Below are 25,402 nucleotides of genomic sequence, written 5' to 3' on the forward strand. Positions count from 1 at the left end.
CTAGTAAGGAGTAGATTAGAATACAGAATAGGGATGGAGTAAGGAAGTCAAAAGTAAGGAATGACTAATTTACAAAGTAACAAATATAAACATAGTAACAAATATCCCAGCCTCTAAGTTGTAATTAGTAATAATAATAATAATAGATACATATTGACTATGTGTGTGCCGGGCAGTGTTTTATGTAATTGTATGGACTCATGAGAACAGAGAGCCCCTGGCTCAATGGAAATGGGCATATTATGTAAACAAAACAAAACAAAACAAACATAAAAACGCTTCTTGTTAAAAACCAATATATTTCAGGTTTTCCTTCCTTCCTTCCTTCCTTCCTTCCTTCCTTCCTTCCTTCCTTCCTTCCTTCCTTCCTTCCTTCCTTCCTTCCTTCCTTCCTTCCTTCCTTCCTTCCTTCCTTCCTTCCTTCCTTCCTCTGTCTCTCTTTTTCTCTTTCCTTTCCCAGTTTATCTTTAATATAAATATTGATTACCTGAAATTGGTACTACTGTAACAATGACAATAAAATGCATAACATTTACTTTAAGTCTGGGCAGTAAACAGCAAGGGAACTCTTACTGGAGGCTGTAAGAATGGCAATTTGTATTATGCAACAGTGAAACATAAAACTGTCACTTGTGATACCACGAAAGAGAGAAAATATCCCAGTGAACCTATAGCTTTAGGTCAAAAGTTGAACAAGTTTAACAAAGAGAATGTATGATGGTTACATTTGTAATGGTACTATAGGAAAGAGATGAGCTTGGAAAATAATTCAATGGTTTTCATGCAACAATATGATGACATTGTTTAGAATTTTAGGGGTGTGTAGGGTTGAAACACATTTTTAACCACAAACATTAAAAAACAAAATTGAGAAATGATTTGATCAGCAAAGGTCAATCAAAACTCAGATTCACAGTAAAGTCAAGGGTGTGACTATCACACTCCCTGTTAATACTATATCGTAGTTTAAGATGAAACTCAGTCAATCCTTTCAGTTGAACAAATAGTGCAAGGAAATGAGACTGAAGGTGAGACTGTTCTACAGAAACCTGGCAGGATTAAGGTACCCAAAATTAAATCTAAAGGAAGAGTCTTATCATTAAAAAGAGTAGGTTTGATAACCAGAAGTTATCACACACACACACACACACACACACACACACACACAAAAGACCTGAAACTTTAAGGGGTTGTTCTGAAGCTGTCATCGCAGGGTAAACAAGAATTCTGCACAGAAATATAGTTACAAGTACACATTACTCAGGCTGCAATTTGACCCACTTCCTTGTAACCAAAGTCAAAGTCACTAGATATCTACCATTTGCATGTCCATTGTTCTTATAGGTAGGATCTCTGAAGTTAGAATCCTAAGACTTTTAAGAATCCTGAATTCCAGCAGAACAGCTGATGCCAACCGAAAAAACCCATATGAGAATCAAATCAGCATGAGGATGCAGTTTCTTCTTCTCCATGTCTCATGACTGCACCCTGCACTCTTCAACCAATCAACAATCTCCACACATCAGCCCACTCCAAAACCTTTAAAAATCCTACCCCAAACTCCTGGAGAAGACAGCCTTCATGTTTCCTCCTGTCTCTTTGTTTGGCAGCCCTACAATTAAACCTCTTTCTCTGCTGCAACCTGATGTCTTGGTGTATTGATTTATCTTGTACGTAGGGCAATGGGCAATGAACCTTTTGAGGCTATAATGCCACAAAGTAATCCATCTCTCTGGACTAAAAAACATAAAATGACCTTAATATTCTAAAGATGTAAAACAAGGCTATAAAAAAAAATCCTGCACAGCCTCCAGAGAAGACAAATTCTCAAATTCCCTCTTTAAGTGAAAACAAGGATAATAGAAAGTTAAAGAACTCCCAAAGGTCAATCCCATGGATGAGGGAGACCAAGGTACAGTACTGGATTGCTAATCCCAGGAAGTGAAATTAGGGTCTAATCAAGGAATACACATACAGTTTAAAAGCACCTAATAAATTCAACACAGCTGGATTTCACAATTGCTGCTGAACAATGACCATTATATTTCCTGTTCTTCCCATATCAAAATGGTCATTGTGGTTGTTTTGTGTCTGCTTCATTATGGAATATTTGGTAGGGGAAGGGGATCATGACACTTAAGTCAATAGGAATCACATCCAAACTTCATTTAGAGACTATCACATTACCTAGATTCCTAGATTTTAGTTAGATACTAAGATTGCTTGGGACTTTGTGTTCCCCCTCCCGGGGAAACAGAAGAAGTAAACAGTTACACCTTATGGAACATCTTCTCCATTAATATTTTCTTGATAGAGCATTTTTCTGCTTTTTATATCTAAACTTAGTAGAATTTATATATTTCTTAATGTAAATTTTTGACCAATATTCATCTAAACAATTCAAAAACTCAATAGCAATATTTTAGCAAAAATGGTATATGTGAAAGTCTCAGGTTGCATAACAAATACATTTGACAGAACTTCTAAATCATATGTAGATATTTTGAAAACTTAGAGAGTATCAACAAAAGAAATACCATTCTTATATGAAGCACATCACAGTGTCATTGTCAATTAAAATATTCTGTGACTTTGTACTTGTGTTGAACATCTTGCCACATTACTTTTTATATTTCCACAATACTTGTCTAAAATAGTAAAATAATTCCTCCAAACAATAAAGAAATTTGTATAAAAGGTTATAAAATTATTGAGAAAAGCTATATTAATGGAAGAAAACTTACTGAATGCAAAAGAACTACTTGTTAACAACCATATTAATTGCTTGGTAGTTAAGAACCAAAAACGTAAGCAATTTACATGCTGAGGCAATATTTCATAATGTGTATTCTTTACTGCATTTTTAAGAGTAATATATTGGTTGTAAATATTTGACTGATATGTAACTCATTAGGAATTATTTTCATTTAAATTATTAAGAAATAGGCTACCTGTTAGTATTTTCACACACAAACCTCTAATTTGCAGGAGTAAATTACTGTGATTAATGGGACATCCCTGTAAAAAAGAGGATCAACCAAGTTTTTGGTGATAATGAAGACAGATGTGACCATTATTTGTGCTATTGAAAAATATCCTCATTCTTCAGCCCAACTTCTGGACACAAGGTAGCTGCACTTCCTGAATTCTGTCTGGAGGATGGGGCTGGGTGGTGAATTTCAGTCTGTGAGGTGTAGGTGGAAGAATGCACATCATTTCTGGACCAAAGTACTTAATCCACTATGATATCCTCCAGTGTCGTACTTCCTCCAGCTACTGTGAAAAGTAATATTAGCTTTGGTCCTTGAATAAGGATGGCCTATACACCAGAACTACTGGGCTATAATGGACACCTAACATGAATGGAAAAACAAAACAAAACAAAAAATCCTGTGTTGTTTTCCCTCTTTGAGGCAAGTGGGAGGTGAGTTTTACTTGAAAAATCTAGTCTGATCTCTACTATTTCTCTACAACTTCATTATGACTGAACAAGCGTAAAAACTGTCATCTCTGATATACTATAACAGACTTAAAATTGATTTTTCTCTTTCATGTCCATAATCTGCAAGTCTTCTTTCCATCGAGGGAGAATAAATTTTTTAACATGCAAATAAGATTGTGTCAGCAGTTCTAATGTGCCTATGGATAATTTGAATAGAGTATAAGTAAAATTTACTAGTAGGTGTTCAAGGAAATGTGAGGCCAAATTTTCGAAAGTCCATCATTGTGGATGTTAGAGTTCCCAAGCATAAAAGAAGATAATTAATGGAAAGGAAGGTTATAATTAAGTTAGTGACTAAAATCACTGAATATTTACAATGTGGAAGACACTCTTTATGTCTCACATCACCCATTATTCTCTTACAACTTCTCCCTACTTTATATATGAGGAAATTCAGTTACAGAAAGATTATGGTAAACAATATGTCTTAGGTAACACAATTGTCAATGTAATAGAGGTGGGATTCAAACTTGCCACAGAGCCCAACACTTTTAACTGCCAAAAAATAAATAAATAAATAAATAAAAATGTTAAAAAAATAAATAAATAATAAAGTCCTGAAAGTTGTATGGACAGAACCAATAAGAAGCAGGCAAAGTGAGCTCATGAGGAGTTTAAGAAAGTACCTGTTACAATGCTGAATGCAAAGCAACTTCATGCTTTCTACCTATTTTCTTATCTGGATGCTTTATAGGTACCAGATTTTCTCTGCTCATTCATCAGTAGGCAGATAAATGTTCCTGATTTCCACTTGACAAGTTAATACATTTTGGAAGTGTAAATACTAGAATACAATTCAAAATCAATGTCTAATAAATTTTTTTCTGAGCCTGGACTCCACCACTAGACAACATACGCATGTAAGAAATCTGCTCTTAGGACCAGGAGCGGTGGCTCATGCCTGTAATCCCAGCACTTTGAGAGGCCGAGGTGGGCGGATCACGAGGTCAGGAGATGGAGACCATCCTGGCTACCACAGTGAAATCCCACCTCTACTAAAAATACAAAACAAACAAACAAACAAACAAACAAATACCCGGGTGTGGTGGCGGGTGCCTATAGTCCCAGCTACTCAGGAGGCTGAGGCAGGAGAATGGCACGAACCCAGGAGGCAGAGCTTGCAGTGAGCCGAGATCAGGCCACTGCACTCCAGCCTGGGCAACAGAGCGAGACACTAAAAAAAAGACAAAAAAAAAAAAAAAAAAAAGAAAGAAATCTGCACTTGTACTCACTAACTCTATAAAGATAAAATATATATTAAATTTTCTTTTTTTTTTTTTCCTGTAGTATAAAGGGCTCCCTCAGCGCAGGTAAGTATGTTACTATTCATGCTCTATCATATTCCAACTTCATTTTAACTACAGTTTAGCATATCAACTGCCATACTCATTTTCCATTGAAAGGTCATTGTTGTTGTTTGTGTGGTTTTTGAGCAGAAGAAATATGCACTCCGAACAGTGTTATACATCTATTAGTTATTCCTTAATAACTTATTATGCTACTTGGATGAATATAAGAATGTAATATATACCACTAGGTAAGTTATATTTTCTCAAGTAGAAAGAAAGAATTGAAAAACTAGATTATCTTATGATACCTAGTTTAATTTCTATGTTCCATAGATGAGGAAATTGAGTCCCACGTAAGTTAAATAACTTGCCCTGAATTTCAGAGTATACTAGTATATAGGGATAAATTGAGGACCATAACTGAGGGCCCTTGGATCTATGTTCCACATAGCTTATGTAATTAATAAAAGTCTCAATGTTACACCGCAAATATGTCTATCTACAGAAATTTATTAAATAGCATTTTTAATAGTAAATGAGGAGTCAAAAAGGTTGCCTTACATAAAGACACTATGTAAAGTATTTTTCTTAATGTAATCATTGCATTGTTAGAGTTGTGTTTTCTCTGAACTATCCATCATGAGATTTTTTTTTTTTTCTAACTTTTGTAATAACTAATCCTATCTCACTTAGATCTTCTAGTAATTCACATCTGGGAGTTCACTTTCCTCCCATCACTTGTCTCAGCAGGGTTAGGCTACAAAGGTAACACTTTACCTTCTTGCAGAGTGCTATATTTCATTTTGTAATTATATCAAAAGACACTTTAAAAAAGAGGAAAGAAAAGCTCAATGTATTTTACAGAATGTATTTTGTGCCAAGTCTGAAGTACCACATTACTTGCGAATACCAGAGAGTTTTCAAAGCATTTTCATTGTATTTCACATTATTTCATTTAATTCTCCCACTCATCTGTAGAGGTAGGTGAGGTAGGTTTTAATGTCTCTGTTTTATACATGAGAAAACTTGGCATCGGAAGAATAACTGACTTGCCCGAGTTCACAGTGGTATTAAATGGTGAAGCTCTCCATTATGCTTCTCCCTCTACAGTTTTCTGAGATAATCAGTGTTACTTAATAGTAGCTGCCTAGAACATACCTACTATAATTATAAAATACCTACCCTCAAAGCCACACACTAGCTTTTCCCATTTATCACACTTCTATAGAGCAGGGGTCAGCAAACCAAAACCCACAGATCAAATTAGAGTCCTTCCTATTTGTGTAGATAAGATTTATTAAAACACAACCACAGTCATTCATTTACATATTGTCTATGGCTGTTTCCCCACTACAATGGCAAAGGTAAGTAGTTGGGAGGAAGGTCATATGGTCCCAAAGTCTTCAGTACTCTTTGGACTTTGCCTTGAATGTGTGCTGACCCCTGCTATAGAATATGAACAGCTAACGTACATTTCCAGACTCTTGCAGCTATTCTTTCAGAAACTACAGAAATCTCTGAGTAATGTTTCCAGGAAATGTTTTTAAAATAAACAGACTTGACTGGCTTGGCTCTTCTTTTCTTTGTCCTTTTCCTATATTTGCTTCTTCTAACCTCTATTGTGAACAATATCTGGGATTGCAGTAGTTACTTTGTATCGATGAAGAGACAAACATATGAACAAATGATGATGGACAGAAGGAAAAAAGAGTCAGGGTGCCGAATTACATTTCTGAGCAACCTCTTCAGCCCTGGACTTTGTGGATCTATAAAGAATTATCTACTTATTAAACACACTGATAGTAATGTTACTTGATTATAATTTTTAAAAAATTGGCTGGGTGCAGTGGCTCACACCTGTAATTCCAGCACTTTGAGAGGCTGAGGCGGGCAGATCACGAAGTCAGGAGATCGAGACCATCCTGGCCAACACGGTGAAACCCCGTCTATACTAAAACAAACAAACAGCAACCAAAAAATTAGCTGGGCATGGTGGCAGGCACCTGTAGTCCCAGCCACTGGGGAGGCTGAGGCAGGAGAATGGCGCGAACACGGGAGGCGGAGCTTGCAGTGAGCCGAGATCGCGCCACTGCACTCCAGCCTGGGTGAGAGGGATACTCTGTCTCAAAAAATAAATAAATAAATAAATAAATAAACAAATAAAATATAATGGATGCATTCAAAATCCTGTCATTTACTGAGTCATAACAATCGTGTTAGCTTCCATGTTAAGGCCACTAAATATTGAATCAGTTTAGGATTCAGCATTTTACTTCTTTATCTACACCCACTCCCTTAGTGATCTTATATAATCTCATGAATATACACTGTGTTTATGTGATGATTAATCTTAATTCTATCACAAGGCCAGTCATGTATTCAGCTAGCTACTCAGCAACTCTACATGGAAGTTTATCCGCATTTCAAACTTGACATCTGCAAAACCTGGTCCTCTCGAAGATTTCCCCATTCCAGTTAGTAGTAATTTAATGTTTCAAGGCTTAAGCCAACAACTGTGGAGTCATCTTTGATTTCTGTCTGCCACCTACATTATATATTTAAGCAAATCTAGTCGTAACCCTATCAAAATATATCCAAAAATCTCAGCACTTCTCAGCACCTCCTACTCTACCACCCTTATCCGAGCCACCGTCATTTCTTGCACAGATTATTGCAACTGCCTCTTAACTCTTCCCTTTGCTCCTAAAACTGCGTTTGCAAATTATATCAGTGAGAAAATTATGAAGTAAAAGAGATATGATATAACCCACCCTCCATCTTGCCTTTCCCCTAATCATTCCTGAGCTTAGGCTAAGCTAACTTTGGAAAACATTTAGTTTATAGTTTAAATGATAATAGACCTCCCCCAAAACTGAGTCACCTTTGGAAAGCTAATGAAAGGTCATTAGGCTAGCAGGAGCTAACGTGTAGACTGGTCACTACCTGTGCAACTTTACTACTGTAGATTGGCCTTTTGAGGTATCTTTTCAGGTTTTTTGCAAGCCTGACCCCCATGGATCCACCTGGACCGATTGTTCCTGTGACTCCACCTGGGAGGGGCTTAGCTCAAGAGGACAGCTTCCATCCCCTATGATTTGATTTCTACCCCTACCAGTTAGCAGCAATCACCCATTATCTGACTTTTGAATTGAGTCCTTATTGGAGCTAAGCATCCATCACCCATCCCTTCCCCACAACTGCCTTTGAAAAACCCTTAACCTATGAGCCTGAGATAAGACTGATTTGAGTAATAACTCTATTGCCCATGTGGTATGGCTGGCTTTGCATCAATGAAAATCTTTCTTTACTGCAAGGTTATGGTCTTTATTTATGCAGCAGTCAGAAAGAACCTGTCGGGTGACTCTTCCTGAAACCACCATTTAAAAGTGAAAGTAAAATTTTCACTATTTATAAGTGAAAAGTAAGCACTTAAATTTGGAGTCTTGTCAGGGACCCACCATCACAGTTGCTTGTGGTTTTTCAGTCCCCTGCCAGTGTGACAGACCTGGAGATGAGCTCTCACAGCTGCACATTTAACTAAACACCATCTAAGACAACTTTAGACTGGTCTGGCAGGTATTCTAGGAGCTGCCAACATTTTCTTTCTCCTGATGCATTCAACTCCTTTAGGGGTCTTGATTAGCTCTCCCTGAATAGTAGGAGGCGCCTTGCTTCAGGAGATTTCTCCTCAACTGGGGAGTCCTTGAGAAGATTACTCAGATAGAGAACAGGAAGTTAGTTTGGAGGAATACTCTTGGAAATTATTGGTTAGGGAACTAGCTTTGGAAGCTCCCCTCCCCCTTTTTTGTCTTATCTTTGTTGTGTGTGTTTTTATATGTGGAGGGGATCTCTGAAAGAATTGCTGATTAAGTTCAGCAAGACTAACTCAGAGAACCTCTGTGTCTGTTTTGTTACATTATGTTCTTCAGCTGGAATGGATAACATTAATTCGGTTCCCATAAGCAGCCCATTGGGTGGTATCTTGCAAAATTAAAAGGCTTTTGCATATGGTTTCATGAGATAGAATAAGGTGATTTTCCTTTGTATTGCAGCTTTGCCCCTAAAGCTATGTTAAGGCAAACAGGATCCCCAGGGCCACGCAGGGAAAGGGACACCATAAACCTGGCATGCTAGCAAAAGAGTAAGAACTTTTATTTAATCAGTCAGGCTTCTGGCTTCTCTTTCTCTCTGTATGAACTACTTGAATAAATGATAAAATTTGCTGTCTCCTCTGCAGGGTTTTGATTAATAGGAAAAAGGATTTGTGAAGCTAGTCTTAGGCTGTAGCAAATTTGGTGTACTTTGCGCTATAAATTTGTCTTTTTGTGTTGTTCTGTCATAAAGAGGGTTAACACAGTATAAAATGTGGGCTTAGGACCCCTCTAAGCCGGCTATTCAAGCCATTCTGGCAGACTGGTTACAAACTTTGCTGTGCATCTCTAAAACGAAAACCAAATGAGGGTTCCCCTCTCATCTTCCTTTATGCTCTTGAGAGCATGACTTTGTGACTGCATCGGGGTACGATCTTTTGGTCTCCATCATTCAGAAGGCAGAGATTTGGGGGTTCATTTCAGGAAGTCAGTCTGAGAGGACTGGGAGTCTGAGAGGAGTCAGCACACTCTTCATCCCAAACACATTAAGATATTGAGTAAGTATTGCCCCATGGGGCCTTTGTCATCTTTTGCTATCTTAAGCCCATTTGCAATAGTGAATTCTGGGAGATCATAGAGATGCCTCCTCTGTCGCCTTTCTAGAAATACCTTATATGTTTATATGCTAAAAACCTGAGAAATTGCTATCCAGACTTTTATAGGCTTTTGGATTGAGTCGCTATTGGACTAAGTACATCAGTGAAAGAAAAGGGATTTTAGAGATCTCTAATTCTTAACAATTAAAAAAAGGTTAAATTAAAAAAGGGATGTGTAATAACAACATGGCTGGACTTAGAAAGTTCTCTTGAGCAGGGTAAATCCTTTGCAAGCTTGAAAATGTTCTAGACTGCTTCTGGGAAAAGGAATTGCACGCACTGTATGCTATAGATCAGTTGCTAAGGCTTTGCCCATTCACAATGGTGGCCTGGACTCAATTTTTGGCTTTGGAAGCAATCCTTTGTGGATTGATACTTTTGGGACATTTGTCATTTCTTGATTATTTTCCCTTTCATAAATAGCCTCTGAGTTTGCAACATTTGCGGAGATTCTAGATCTTCTAAACATTGTTTATAATCCTTTTGAAGACATCTTATGCATCTGTGGTTAAGTGATACTGTGTCCAGAATTGGTGGGTTCTTGGTCTCGCTGACTTCAAGAATGAAGTCCGGGACCCTCGCGGTGAGTGTTACAGTTCTTAAAGTTGGTGTGTCCGCAATTTTCTTCCTTCAGATGTTCAGATGTGTCCACAGTTTTTCCCTTCTGGTGGGTTTGTGGTCTGGCTGACTTCAGGAGTGAAGCTGCAGACATTTGCAGTGACTGTTACAGCTCTTAAAGGTGGTGCATCTGGAGTTCTTCATTCCTCCCAGTGGGTTCATGGTCTCCCTGGCTTCAGGAGCAAAGCTGCAGACCTTAGCAGTGAGTGTTACAGCTCTTAACGCCACGTGGACCAACAGTGAACAGCAGCAAGATTTACCCTAAAGAGCTAAGAACACACCTTCTACCATGTGGAAAGCCACCGCGGTTGCTGCTGGCTGGGACAGCCTGCTTTTATTCCCTTATCTGATCCCACCACATCCTGCTGATTGGTCCATTTTACAGAGAGCTGATTGGTCCATTTTACAGAGAGCTTATTGGTCTGTTTTAAAGAGAGATGATTGGTCCATTTTGACAGAGTGCTGATTGGTGCATTTATAATCCCTAAGCTAGACACAGAGTGCTGATTGGTGCTTTACAATCCTTTAGCTAGACACAGAGTGCTAGACAGAAAAGTTCTCCAACTCTCCACTAGGTTAGCTAGATAAAGAGTACGGATTGGTGTATTTACAAACCCTGAGCTAGACACAGTGCTGATTGGTGCATTTGCAATCCTTTCGCTAGACACAGAGTGCTAGACAGAAAAGTTCTCCAAGTCTCCACTAGGTTAGCTAGATACAGAGTACTGATTGGTGTATTTACAAACCTTGAGCTAGACACAGGGTACTGATTGGTGTATTTACATTCCCTTAGCTAGACATAAAGTTGCTCCAATTCCCCACTAGACCCAGGAGCCCAGTTGGCTTCACCTAGTGGCTCCTGCACCAGGGCCACAGGCAGAGCTGCCCGCCAGTACCAGGCTGTGCGCCCGTACCCCTCAGCCCTTGGGTGGTGGATGGGACCGGGCGCCACAGCACAGGGGGCAGCGCTCCTCCAGGAGGCTCAGGCCATGCAGGAGCCCAGAGCAGGGTGGGAGGAGGGTTAGGCATGGTGGGCTGCAGGTCCCAAGCCCTGCCCCCTGGAGAGGCAGCTGAGGCCCTGTGAGAATTCAAGCGCAGCACCGGTGGGCTGGCAGTGCTAGGGAACCCTGCGCACCCTCTGCAGCTGCTGGCCCGGGTGCTAAGCCCCGCACTGCCCAGGGCCAGCAGCGCCTGTGGGCAGCTCCGAGTGCAGGGCCTGCCGAGCCCATGCCCACTCAGAACTCGTGCTGGTCCATGAGCCTGGCGGCAGCCCCGATTCCCACCCATGCCTCTCCCTCCACACCTCTCCACAAGCAGAGGGAGCCAGCTCCAGCCTCAGCCAGCCCAGAGAGGGGCTCCCACAGTGCCCAGAGAGGGGCTCCCACAGTGCCCTGGCGGGGTGAAAGACTCCTCAAGCATGGCCAGAGTGGACGCCAGGCCAAGGAGGCGCTGAGAGTGAGGGCCATCAGCACATTGTCACTTCTCAATACCATCAGTTAAGGCTTACTTATTTCACGCAGGAGGTTGTCTTTACAGCTATTGTTTTAAAGCCCCTGCTCTCCCTCTGCAAACTTCCCATTTGATGAAATTCTACCTTGAGTCTCAGTTTTCTCCTGTCTATTCCTCTTTTCTCTTATAACTAATATTTTTTTTATCACACTACCAGATGTGTTTCTGTGTATGTTTATGTGTTGTGTGTGTGATGTTTATATGAAACAACTATAATTAATTGGCTTAAAGAAAAATAAGAACTTAAAACAAATATATTGCCAGAAAAAATATAAACTTTCATGCCTTTAGGTCATGTGACTCTAATAATCTTTAGACAATAAAGACAGTTTAAAGACTATTGGTAAAGTAAAAGAAAAATGTCTTCAACATTTAGACGTTTGGTCCAAATTCGGCAGGTTGAATACTGTCTTTGTTAGAATTTTAAGGCCATAAACTACTTCTATCACTTTTTTCTAATTGTTTGACTTGTCTGTTGTAGAGTCATATATTCTAGGTAAGGTCTGGGGACATACAGAGTTAGCCAGGTTTGCTAAACTAGCTTGGGAAGAGTCAGACATTACAACTCTGTTCTTGTACTGGGCTCTGCAAGCTGATACATGGTTAAAAATTGCTTATTTACAAGGTTCCTCAACCAAAATAAAAGTTGCTGAAAGTTGGCATTGTAACATGTACTTGAGACTACTGAAGAAACAATTATACATGCAAGGTGTGTAAGGAAAGTAGAATGTTTTTGGTAAAAGCAAATAAGAAAGCATGAAAATATTGTTAAAGAGAAGATAACTTTGTTTAGTTCTGAGGATTTTAAAGATTGTCCTGTCCAAAAAAAAAAAAAAAAAAAAAAAGGAATGGGACAAAACTGAAGGTTTAGGCAAGTTGTAAACGATTTGTGAAAGAGGATCTTATAAAGAAAGTTCTGTGAGTATGAGCTAGTTGGCTAAGATTTAAAGGAAATGATCTAGTTTTACCATAGGTTGAATATTGAAATAAAAGCACACTGATGCAAGCCTCAAATATGGGCTCATGTGTCTGATTAACAAGGTTTTCTTAGACAGTTGATCTGCTGTTTAACAGAAAATTATAAAATATTATAAAAATGCTTATGGAAATTTTACCTCATATTCAAACTAAGATATGATGTATTTGTTTATGAAGTTTTATTAAGAATTTTGTTTAATGTTAATAGTACCACTAATGTCAAGGTAAATTTTGACTTTCTCTTTTGAACAAGATCTTTGTGTAATATTAAAAGATAATAAAAGACTTTTGTTTACCTTTTAAATAAATGACAGGAAATAAAGGAGAACAGAGAGAGGAGGCAGATTCTGTTTGCCTTACGCTGTCTTTATTGGTCCTGTTTGAAATGCTGAGTCTCCCCTCTACCAGTGAGTAAAGTGACCTGGGATTTTATTTTGTAATATAATGTGTTTAAAACTTTGATATCTGACAAACTTTCCAAAGTCAAATTCTAAATTAAGCTTTAAAAAATAATCTGGTTAGCCTTTTAGCTATTAGATATCCTAAAGTTCAAAAGAGATGTATTTGGATTATTTGGTATATAAAAATCACACAGGAAGCAATGTAGGGTATAAAATAATGTTTGACTTTCTTTGGGCTATATTTGAATAAATATGTTATTGGTGTGTGTTCCAAAATTGTATAAGGTTCCTATAATTCTGATAGGTCTCAATACATGTTAACAGTAATAATTAAGATTGTTATGTTAAATTACTGTGTGCCACATAGATGACCAGACCTTAACTGTGGCTGTTCTCAGACTTTCGTCATCCACAATTGTTTTACATTTGTCCTTTCCAAAAGGGACTTTTATAATCAGCTATAGGACTCTGACAGGTGCTCTTGCAGGCAGGTTTCTGATGACTTTAGAGATTGCAACATTAGAATATAATTTTTTAAAAAAACTCCCAGGACTCTCATGGGAGCTGAAATGTTTATAAACATTAAGCAGAACAGGAGTTAATTATCTGGATTGAACTAATGGAAAACCAACATAATCCCTTCATAACCTTTTGTTTGAAACATTGCTAATTTTTTTTTTGTTTGTCTGTTTTTCAAAGTCCAGAAAACCTTTTCTCTTTTGAGTTATATATAAATATAAAAAATTGGGTAAAATACATTTCTGTGATCAAAATATGGAGCATACTTCTTTCTAAATGATTTCTCCAGAATTTGAAAACTATTTGTAAGTATACTTATTTATGAAAGTATAGGTATTTGCATAACTTCATTAAGAATCTGTTTTCTTTTGTAACAGGACACCATTGGAGACACTGGTTAATTTTACCAAGGCTTTGACTGGAATGGCATACTATCAGACTGCTTTAAGGAATAAAAGTTGATTTATGGAGCCAATAAAATGCCCCTGGAAAAACTGACATCATACCTTGTCCATGAAATTCCTGTAGAGGGTTCCTGACCTGTGGTAAGTAAGGAATGTAACTTTCTGACAGGCCCATGAGCCCTAAGTTATCTTGAGACCTCGAGGTGAGGAATACTCCCAATTTGTACAGATATTTGTAAGCACAGTTAAATTCATGGCTGGGCTCATGACTTTAGAAAGTCTAATCTGAGATTCCTTATGTAATAAAGCTCCAGCAAAGCCATTTTTAAAAAAGAGCTTGCATGGCAAATACTTGCTTTTATGGCTTTAAGCAAATATTCAGGTCAAGTATAATAAGACTAACACTTATTTTGCAAGTTATTTTGTCCTACTATGATTTGTGTTCAGTAAAACCAGTGACTGGAGGGAGAAAAATTAGGTTTCAGAAAAAAACTATAATACATCTGTTGTTAGATTCTAGTCTTGTTCATCGTTCCTGAGTTTACATAATTTTCTGAAATTTGAACTGAATTCTGAATCTTTCTAGGCTACAAGTCCCAAATTATTGCTTTCAAATTTTTCTTCCATTTTTTATGACTTAGACTCGATGAAACTGCTACTACCTGTTTCCTGAGGCCCTGCAAGCTGAGCTTATTCCTTGTTATACAGGTGAGAAGAATATGTCAGGTCGCCAGTGCCTTCCTTCTCTATAACTAAAGGTTCTTTGAGTCTAACATCTGGATAAATTGTGCCCAACATTAAACTTCATTTTTCTTCTGTCTCTATAGAAATACCTCTTATTAAAAATCAATTTGCCTTCATCACAGACAGAAGTCAAGACCATCTAAGATGCTATCACCTGATATGGGAAACAGCTGTTTAACTGAGCTGATCTAGTTTCAGGACTAGTCTGCAGTTCATTTAAGTGCTGTGCTAAAACTGTTGATAAGGATATTAACATCTTTGTCACATAAGCCTAGAAATACTAACTGGGAACTCCATGAGTACATGCAAACAGCTGCAAAGTGGTTTTATTTTTATTTTCCTTGTGAATAACCCATCTCAACCCCCAACTATGCCTCTTGTCAACAGGAAGAAGCTAGAGTGATCATCAGCCTTTTCCCATCTTTATAGCCAACACCTTAAGAGTAAGGTGCTATGGAACCCAAAGCAGGGTTTAAAACTACCTTTGCAAATTATATCAGGGAAAAAATTATGACAGTAAAAGAGATCTAATTTACCTGCTCCCCACAATCTTGCATTTCCCTTCAACATTCCTGAGCTTAGGCTAAGCTAACTTTGAGAGACATTTAGTTTATATGACTTTTATCTTATTTTATTTTGTTATTTTTATAGAGATGAGGTATCCATAAATTTCCCACGTTTGTATCAAACTCCTGGATTCAAGCAATCCTCCCACCTTGGCCTCCCAAACCTCAAGGATTACAGGAATGAGAATGTACCCAGTCTATATGACATTTAGTTTTAAATGATAATAGGCCTCCCCAACGACTCAACCACCTTTGTAAATCTAATGAAACATTATCAGGCTAGGGGGAGGAGCTAAGGTGTGGTCTGATCACAACATCACTACTATAGATTGCCCTTTTGAGATATTTGTTCAGGTTTTTGCCTGTCAAAAACCTGGACCTGATTGCTGCTGTGGTTCCACATGGGAGGACTCAGCTTAAGAGGATAGCTTTGCCCTCCTACAATTTTATCTCTGCCTGAACCAATCAGCAGCAAGTAGCCATTACCTGGCCACCCCATCCCTTCCCTCAAACTGTCTTTGAAAAAATGCTAACCTAAAAGCCTGAGATGAGATTGATTTGAGTAACAACCCCATCTTCTGTGTAGTATGGCGCGCCTTGTGTGAATTAAACTTTTCTTTAGCGCAATGCTATGGTCTTTATTTATGCAGTGGGAAGGAAGAACTGATCAAGCAATTATACGTCTACTCTTGTCTTATTTGGTCTATTCTCTATACCTTAGTCAGAATGACCCAGTAAAACTGAAAAGAAGACAAAGTCATTTCTCTGCTCAAAATTTTTCAATGATTTGCTATTTTTCTTAAATAGAAGCCAAAATATTTGACAACCTACAAAATGCTTTGCAATCAGTCCCACTTCCAGCCCAACCCTACCTTGTTATTTTCATGACCTCATCTCATATTATAGCCTCTTTAATTCATTGTCCTCTGGCTACATTTTCTTGCTTACTTGTCTTCCTGAACATGCCAAGCATTCTCCTGCCTGGAAGTCTACTCTGGTTGTTTTCTTTGTTCACATTGCTCTTCACCCAAATAGCTACATGGATATCTCTTTTCCTGCAGATTTCTGTTCAAATTTGATTACTTCAGTGAGCTCTTCCTCAACTATTCTGTATAAAACAGCCAACTATTAACCACTTCCCTTAAGATGACAGCAAGAATAAGGAAAGGAAAAAGGAAAATAAATAAAAGCACAAAAGATTATCCACTTTCCTTTCCCATTCCTATATTCTCTAATCTTCCATGCTTTATTTCTATCATTAACTTTTTATTATGATATATAATTTACGTACTATAATATACACTACTCTTAAGTATTTGCTTTTTCTCCTTAGCTCTTATGTCTTCTATAATAGTATATACTTTACTTCTATTTAGTTAGTGATTTATTTTTTGAGGCAGGATCTCAATTCTGTCACCCAGGCTGCAGTGCAGTGGTTTAATCACAGCTCACTGCAGCCTCAACCTCCCAGGCTCAAGCAGTCCTCCCACCTCAGCCTCCTGAATAGCTGGGACTACCAGTTTACACCACCACAGTTGGATATGTTGTTTAAAAAAAAATTGTAGAGATGGCATCCCCCTATGTTGTGCAGGCTGGTCTTTAAGTCCTGGGCTCAAGCGATCCTCCACCTCTGCCTCCCGAAGTGCTAAGATTAAAGGCATGAGTCACCACACCTGGTCATATTTATTTGTTTACTTATTTACTATATATCTTCCTAAATTCAATTTAAAAATGACAAGGGCAGACATTTTGTTTGTTTTATTTGTAGAGAACCCACGGTTTTTTTAGTAACTTTCTGGTGAAGAATTTAACATGCATTTTCTCATTTAATCCTCACATTAATGAATTATTTCCTCCACAGAAAAAAGGAAAAACTCAAACTTACTATATTTAAAATAATGGGCATTAATCATATTGCCAGTGAGTAGTGATGATAGTGATGACCAGTGTGGAGCAGCTACTGCAAGGACGCTGGCTGCAGAGCGTGAGACATGGACAGGGTTGTGTGCTCTGCAGTGCTGGTAGGAGCTAGGAGCAGGCTAGAGCCAAGACCCCTACTTGGTTGATGGGGCAGAAGCCCGTGCTCCCTAGCACAGCTGCAGCCACCCAGCTTTGGCTTTGGACTCCAGCATCGCTGCACTCTCAGGGACCCAGGAAGCTCCTCGCCATCGCAGGTTTGAAGGTACCTGCTCCTGCTCCCTGGCCTCTCCCCACTTCTAGCACCCGCTCTAGCATGGGACAAAGTTGTGACCAAGCCTGGGTGCTGTTGTAGCTCGACCAAGTGTGCGGGCACTTAGGGCAGCACTGACATACCAGCTTCCTGCTGCCTCAACCTCCTCCAGATTTCGGGCACCAGGAGGGAGGCTGGCCAGGGGTGGGTGGTGAGAGTGGCTCAGCGTGGGCCTGCGGCACCCCTCAGCACAAACAGCGTGGGCACTGTGGACAGCATGTTGATGGTGGCAGGTGGCAGGTGGCAGACAGGCCCTTTGGTGGAAAGGGGTGCATCCCAGGTGAAACCCCACCTTCAAGGCAGGGATGGCCTGAAGCTATCAGTTGTCAGTTCTAGCTGGAGTCCACTTCCCAGAGTGAGAACTTACGGTGCTTTTTTTGGGCCTGTCAATAACAGTTCATGGACAAATGAGAGCATATTTCCTCCCTTCTGAGCCCATTAAAACCCTGCACTCAGCCAGACTCGGACATATGTCGGGACTACCAGCTATGGGAAGGAACTACCTACTTCAGGTCTCCTGGTGTCATAAGGATGACATGTCTGCAGAAAGGAGCGACCCACTAGGGGACTCCTTTGAGCTGTTCTGTTGCTCAATAAAGCTCTTCTCCACCTTGCTCACCCTCCAGGTGTCCGCATACCTCATTTTTTTAAGAGGCAGGACAAGAAGTCAGGACCAACTGAATGGTGGAAATGAAAGAGCTGTAACACAAACAGGGCTGAAACTCCCCCCTGATCGCCATGCTGAGGGCAGTGAAAGGAGAGAAGAGCTGAAGAGGTCCTTTGGGGATGCCAGACCTAGAGGCTCCCCGAGCCAGGGTTTTGATACCCCCTTTGGGGCTCTGTGGTTCCTTGTGTCTGGAAGCTTCTGGGTGCCACCACATTCCCCTCATCCGGGCACAGGTGCCCACAGTGGAAGCTGCTTGTGGTACATCTGATCCAGCCACAGCCTTACACAGATCTGGCACTTGTGCCGGTGACTGGAGCTGTCCACTCTGCTGCAGCAGCCAGCATGCCTGGTTGTGCACAGTGTGTGGACCCCACGCTCACTTTCTCACATACCCCTTGCCACACCGTGCCTGGCTTACCCTTGGTCAGCGTGGGATCCTAGCCAGTAGCGCAAGCCAAGCACAGCCTGCCAGGCTGACTGGGCAGAATGAGCCCAGTGGGCCCAAGCAAAACTCAGGCAAACATGCCACTGGTCACAGAGGTTTCCGGATGGAAAAGCAACACCCTAAGGAACTCAAGACAGTAGTATTGCCAAGATTTTAACTTTAACTTTGCGAAGTCACAGAATACCCTCTTAATTACCATGCTCTATATCCTCCTAGCCACTCTGTAGAACAAAGTTCAGACAAAACAAATAGTAACATGATTGAAATGGAGATTGGCAGGATACTAGAACAAGCAGATATCAAGCTACTTCAGAACAATATCCTCTTAGTTGTCATATCTAAGAGAAAAAGTAAATAAGCTCATAATAAAATACAGAGAACAAAAAAGCTGAGAATGCATGATTAATATAATATCAATTTGAGAAAATATTACATTTAAAACTAGTTGTCAGTAGAAGCAGGAGTAGAGAAAGGAAGGGAATACAACTCTATTAAGTCAAGTTTCAGGAAGAATTTTCCAGTCGGAAAGAATAAGAAAAGTTATTAGGGAAGTAATAAAGGGTCATTTCTAGAAGATATAAAAACCTATGCATGTCTATCTATTAACTAAAAAAAAAAAAGTCAACCCTTTCATCTTGAAAGAGAAAGAGATTCATTTAAATAATCCATTATTAAATGCATCTCTTTCTCTTCCCAAGGCCCCAATAATGTTATGACAAAGTAACACCAAGAATGTGAAAACCCATAGAATTGTAACTATAAAAATTGAGATATTTCAGCCCACTTTTAGTGGATCTAAAGTGAGTTTAAGAGGTAGGAACCATTTAGTAGAGTCAAAAACGATAAAACCTGAAATTCTCTAGAGTAGGATGTTAATGAATGGTGAAAGAATCTGAATATGGAAGCAAAAATTGCCATGGAAAGCAGGGAATGAGGCAAGATTATAAAAACACAGAACCTATTTTTTTCCTCAGGACTCTTATCCTTACCTGAAGTACACAGGTTCCCTTTCTGTTTGAGATTTGAGATCAGTATTTTATTTGCTAAATAAATATGGAGCAGAGGATCCAGACTTGACTCCCCAGGTGTAAGAGAGGAGTGAGACACAAAGCTGGAAAAAAAGAAATAAGAAAAGTTATTTTATCTTTCAGTTTCTTCTCATCATCCCTAAGCTCTCCCACATCTCATGGAGGGACATAACCCCCTCTTTTCAAATTAGCCAGTATCCTACCTTTAGCTATGGTCCTACATTTATTGTCTGTGTAATTAATGAGAGAAATAAGATGGTAAATAACTTTCAAAACGGAGAGTATAGCTGTAACAAAGTCTTTGAAAGCAATTGACATACAAAAATTCTACAAATAAAAGTAAGTTCAAATAATAAAATAGTACATTATTTATAGACTAATGCTTTTCCCATTCCACTGTATTTTAAAACTATGAACCCAAATGCCATACTGGAAAGAAATGTTAGGGAAATGTCAGCAGTAATTCAGTGGGTCAATGAAAGGGCTTCAACTTAGCAGGATAACTCTCAAATTATATGCAGGATCATATTTGTATTTTCATAGTGAGAGTTTTCATAAGAGTATCTCTAAATGAATTTCAAAAATAATTCTTACATTAAAAAGTTTTTTTTTTTTTTCTTTAGGCAATTTTTTAATACAGAGGCTATCCATGAAATATGTATATGTCTTCAGTTGCTGTTGAAAGCAAGATCAGCTACTCCTCTCTCTGAAAAGTATTTTACTTCATCTTCATTCTTGAACGATATTTTTGAGGCATATAGAATTCAAGGTTGGGAGTGTTGCTGTTATTGTTCTTTTTGTGTTGTTTTGGGTTTTTATTCAGCATGTTGAGAATATCATTTTACTGTTTTCTGACTTTTATTACTGCTATTGATGAGTCACCTTTCAACTTAATATTTTCCCTTGGGCCATTTTTAAGAATTTTTTTATGGTGTATTTGATGAGGTACAGTTTCATTATGTTTCTAGTTGTGGATTTATTTTTATTTCTTTTTTTCCTGAAATTACTTAGGATCCTTGACTCTATGGATTTCTGTTATTGACCATTTCTGAAAAATTATCAGCCACAATTTTTTTTTTTTTAACCTTGGCTGGTAACATTTATTATTTGTGTCCTATTTCTTTTTTTTTTTTTTTCTCCTCTTAGGACTTCAGTTGAAATTATGTTACATTTTCTCACTCTGTCCTGTATATACTTTATTCTCTTGCTGTATTTTCCTTTTATTTCTTTGTCTCCCATGCTTGTGGTGTTTTGTTTGTTTGTTTGTTTGTTTGTTTTTTTACAGTGTAAACTTAGCTTAGCTAGAAATATGTTTTCCATATGTGCTTCCCTATATGCTTCCAGGTTATAGTGGGACAAAATAGAAGTTTGTAAATGATTTAGAAAGTGGAGAGGAAGCAACAGTCATAACCTCTGTTGGCTGTTTTGGTGTTAGGCTGTGAGAACCAGAAGCAGCCACTCTCAGAGAAGCAAATTCGAAATTAACCATACTCTCCCCAACTCTGCATTTGTAGTATTGACCTGCTAGCCCTGTTGACCAAGAGTGACCTCAGGCCCACTCCATCTCAGATGGAAAGGCAATACCCTGACACAGATGTCTCCACCAGCTTTCCGTAATGGTCCCATTCGGCAAGTCAGCCATGCCTGGTTTCTGATGTCTCTGGCAAGTTCTAATTTGTCCACCCTTACTGGTTCTTCAGAGAGGAGGGGAACAAATTTTTCTGTTCCTCTAATTCACTCATTCTGACCCTTACTTACCCAGTGTCTTGCGCAGTTGTCTAAAATATTAGTGCTATAATCAAGTCCTATTCTGCATTACTTAACAGTGGTAGTGCTCATGTGGTTGAACTTTGCCTGTACTGTGTACTGTTTCACTGCACTCGTTTTAGAACACTAACTTTACATTCTTGTATATAATTAGCTATGAGGTCTATGCAGTGAATTTTTAATTTATTAAATTTTGGAGTCCTTTACATTCTTTGTATCCTTTTTTACACCTGTAACATCACATTTTATTTCCCTGTTTCTGCTGATATCCTTTACTTTTGTCTTTGATTTCTTTAACTTAAAAAGCGTAAGAGTTTCTTCTGCCCTGAACTCCTGGGCTCTAGTGGTCTTTCTGGCCTGGAATTAGTAATCTCACAGAGTGATCCATGAAAGGATTTAGAAACAACTGAGCTCAAACCACAGCTTAGACCAGTTCCTAAGTAATAAATAAGTTCTCTTTGTTTAACATCACACTAGATTGTAAAGTCCTTATAAAAAACAGATTTGCTTATTTTATCCATAACTGAATTTATAGGACCTAGAGGAGCTCTGAGTGTCTGAGAGGTACTCAATACATATTTGTTGAATAAAAGCATGGCCAAAAAAGGATAGAATTGTTTTGTGCTCTTCCTGATGATTTCAATAGGATGTACTTCTGCGTCTATTTTTGTTGTTGTTTGTGTTTCGGTGGGTACATGCTTTTGGTGTGTTTTTACTTTATGTACCTGGCTATCTTTGATTGAGCTAAGCATTATACATAATTAGTTGTACAATTAAGCATAATTAAGCATTGCATAATTATTTGTAGGAATAATTAGAGGACTGAGATGAAGGAAAGCCTTCATCCAGAGAGGATTTCTGTTTGTTTCAGTCATTGGGGGCATTACTTGTTCTCGGTCACATTCAACAGTTTGAATACCTTAGATTACTGAAGGCTCCAGACTTTTAAAATTAGGCTACAATTCTTCAAGAAAGCCAATCATTTTATTTTTTTTATTCACCTTTGTCCCAAAAATGTATTAGGTAGCAACATATTGTGTGACATTTACCTGTTAGACTCTTCATTTTGTTCTATATTTTTTAACTATACATATGTCAATATAAATACTCACATTTATGTAACTAACAAATACTTCTACTGGTTCTAGCTTTCCCTTTGATTTCAGTCTAATAATTATTTCTTTTCTTACAAGACCTGCAGTGATTTTAAGAAGATACTTTTAAATATATGTTATGTAGATTTTTAGAAGTTTTTAATAGAAGTGTTTGTACAAACAATCCTGCCATTATGGGAAACATCTAGCCTCCAGAAAATAACTTTCAGAATAATTTAGAGAGTTTTGATTAAGAATGCAGACAGGAGGCAGGACTAGCTTGCAGCTCCTGCTTGGACAGACAGAGCAGTGTGTGGAGACTCACATCATACAATTTTGCTCCAAGAAATACCACAGGAAAATACCAGGAAAGCTGAGAGAATTCTCTGACCTTTTGAAGGAATTGGATTGCTACCGCAGGCTCCCTGAGATGCCAAAAAATTGGGAGTGTACTTGCTTTCTCAGTAGGGAGGCTGGTGGTCTGGGGCAAGTTCTTAGCCCTGGTCACTAATTGCCTAAAAATGGACTCAGTGCTGTTGGGGGGACACAGTGGGAGTAAGACTGGCCTTTAGGACTGTGGGCTGTGTGGGAGCAGGGTGAGTCCTGTGACTGCTGACTTTCCCCCACTTCTCTGGTGACCTGTATGACTCAGCAGAGGCAACCTAATACACCTGGGAATATAACTCCATTGGCCTGAGAACCAAATTCCCATTCCACACACAGCAGCCGCAGCAAGCCCCACCCAAGGAAAGCCTGAACTAAAACATGCCTATCCCTGATACCACCTGGTGATCTTTCTCTAATCAGTATAGTTGCCAAAGATAAAGGACATAATCTCTTGGGAGCTCTATGGCTCTGTCCACTGACTGAGAAACGTGAATATTTAACCAGACATTCCTAGGGCAAGTTTGCATCCTCCCTATAGTACCACAGCTGATGCACTCTTGAAAGTGCCACCTCCTGCCTGGAGGGCAACCAACACAAAACCAGCGCACTGAACAAAAATACAACCAAAGACCCTCACAGAGTTCACCTCACTCTGCTACTATCTTCACCAGAGCAGGTACTGGTATCCACAGCTGAAAGACGTGAAGATGAATCACATCAGAGGACTCCCCAGTACCGGCCCAGAGCTCAGTACCTCTGCTTGGTTGCTAGATGCAAAAGAGCAAAAACAATCACTGAAGTTCAGCTCTCAAGAAGCTCTTCCCTAGGGGGAGGGGAAGAATGCCACAACAAGGGAGCACCTGGTGGGACAAAAAATTCTGAACAGCAGCTCTTGAGTCCCAGATATTCCCTCTGATATAATCTACCTAATGAGAAGAAAACAGAGAAACAATTCTGGTAACATGACAAAACAAGGTTTTTTAACACCCTTAAAAGATCACACTAGCTCACTAGCAATGGATCCAAACCAAGATGAAATCTCTGAATTGCCGTAAAAAAAATTCAGAAGGTTGATTATTAAACTAATCAATGAGGCATCAGAGTAAAGTGAAATCCAACTTGAAATCAAAAACATGATACAGATTATTAAAGAAAAACCTTCAGTGAAATAGATAGCATAAATAAAAACAATCACAACTTATAGAAATGAAGGATACACTTAGAGAAATCCCAAGTGTGCTGGAAGGCCTCAGCAATAGAATAGAACAAGCAAAAGAAAGAACTTCAGAGCTTGAACACAAGGCTTTCGATTACCCATACCATCGAAGACAAAAATGTAATAAATAAATGAACAAAGCCTGCAAAAAGTTTGGGACTATGTTAAGCATCCAAACCTAAGAATAATTGGTGTTTCAGTGGAAAAAGATAAATCAAAAAGTTTGGAAAACATACTTGAGGGAATAATCAAAGACAACATCCCCAGCCTTGCTAGAGATCTAGACATCCAAATACAAAACACTCAAAGAACACCTGGAAAATTCATCACAAAAAGATCATTGCCTAGGCACATAGTCATTAGGTTATCTGAAGTCAGGACGAAGGAAAGAATCTTAAGAGCATTGAGGCAAAAGCATCAGGTAACCTGTAAAGAAAAACTTATCAGATTAACAGCAAAGGACTAATATGCAGAATCTACAAATAATTCAAACAAATCAGTGAGAAAACAAACAAAAAAACTCATCAAAACGTGGGCTAAGGACATGAATAGACAATCCTCAAAATAAGATACACAAATGGCCAGCAAACATAGAAAAATGCTCAACATCACTAATTATCAGGAAAAGATAAATCAAAACCACAATGTGCTACCATCTTACTCCTGAAAGAATGGCCAAAAATAAAAAAATAATAAAAATAAGAAATAATAGATGTTGGCATGTATGTGGTGAAAAGGAAACACTTTTACATTGTTGGTAGGAATGTAAACTAATACAACCACTATGGAAAACAATGTGGAGATCCCTTAAAGAACTAAAAGTAGATCTACCATTTGATCCAGCACTGGTATCTATCCAGAGGAAAATAAGTCATTATACCAAAAAGATACTTGCATGCACATGTTTATAGCAGCACAATTTGCAATTGAAAAAAAAAAAAAAAAAAAAAAAAAAAAAAAAAAAAAAACAGGAATAAGCCCAAATGTCCATCAATCAATCAGCGGATAAAGAAAGAAAAAAAACAAAACAAAACAAAAAACAAACTATGTATATATGTGTGTGTGTGTGTGTGTGTGTGTGTGTATGTTTATAGCAGCACAATTTGCTGCTATAAATACACACACACACCATGGAATACTACACAGCCATAAAAATGAATGAAATAATAGTATTTGCAGCAACGTGGATGGTATTGGAGACTATTATTCTATGTGAAGTAACTCAGGAATGGAAAACCAAACATCGTATGTTCTCATGTAGTGACAAAGTTATGAGGACACAAAGGCATAA

General features: G+C 38.6%; 1 protein-coding gene across 1 annotated transcript in view; it reads right to left on the reverse strand.

Moving 5' to 3' along the window:
• EYS (eyes shut homolog) overlaps window positions 1–25,402 on the reverse strand; it is a 395,623-nt gene that overhangs the window by 311,432 nt on the left and 58,789 nt on the right. The window contains exon 2 of the mRNA XM_050788644.1: window positions 19,609–19,730. The gene's annotated coding sequence lies outside the window, so the exon portion shown is untranslated. The remainder of the gene's footprint in view (window positions 1–19,608; window positions 19,731–25,402) is intronic.

Source organism: Macaca thibetana, chromosome 4 (genome assembly GCF_024542745.1).
Source record: "Macaca thibetana thibetana isolate TM-01 chromosome 4, ASM2454274v1, whole genome shotgun sequence".
In the NCBI taxonomy this organism is placed as follows: domain Eukaryota; kingdom Metazoa; phylum Chordata; class Mammalia; order Primates; family Cercopithecidae; genus Macaca; species Macaca thibetana.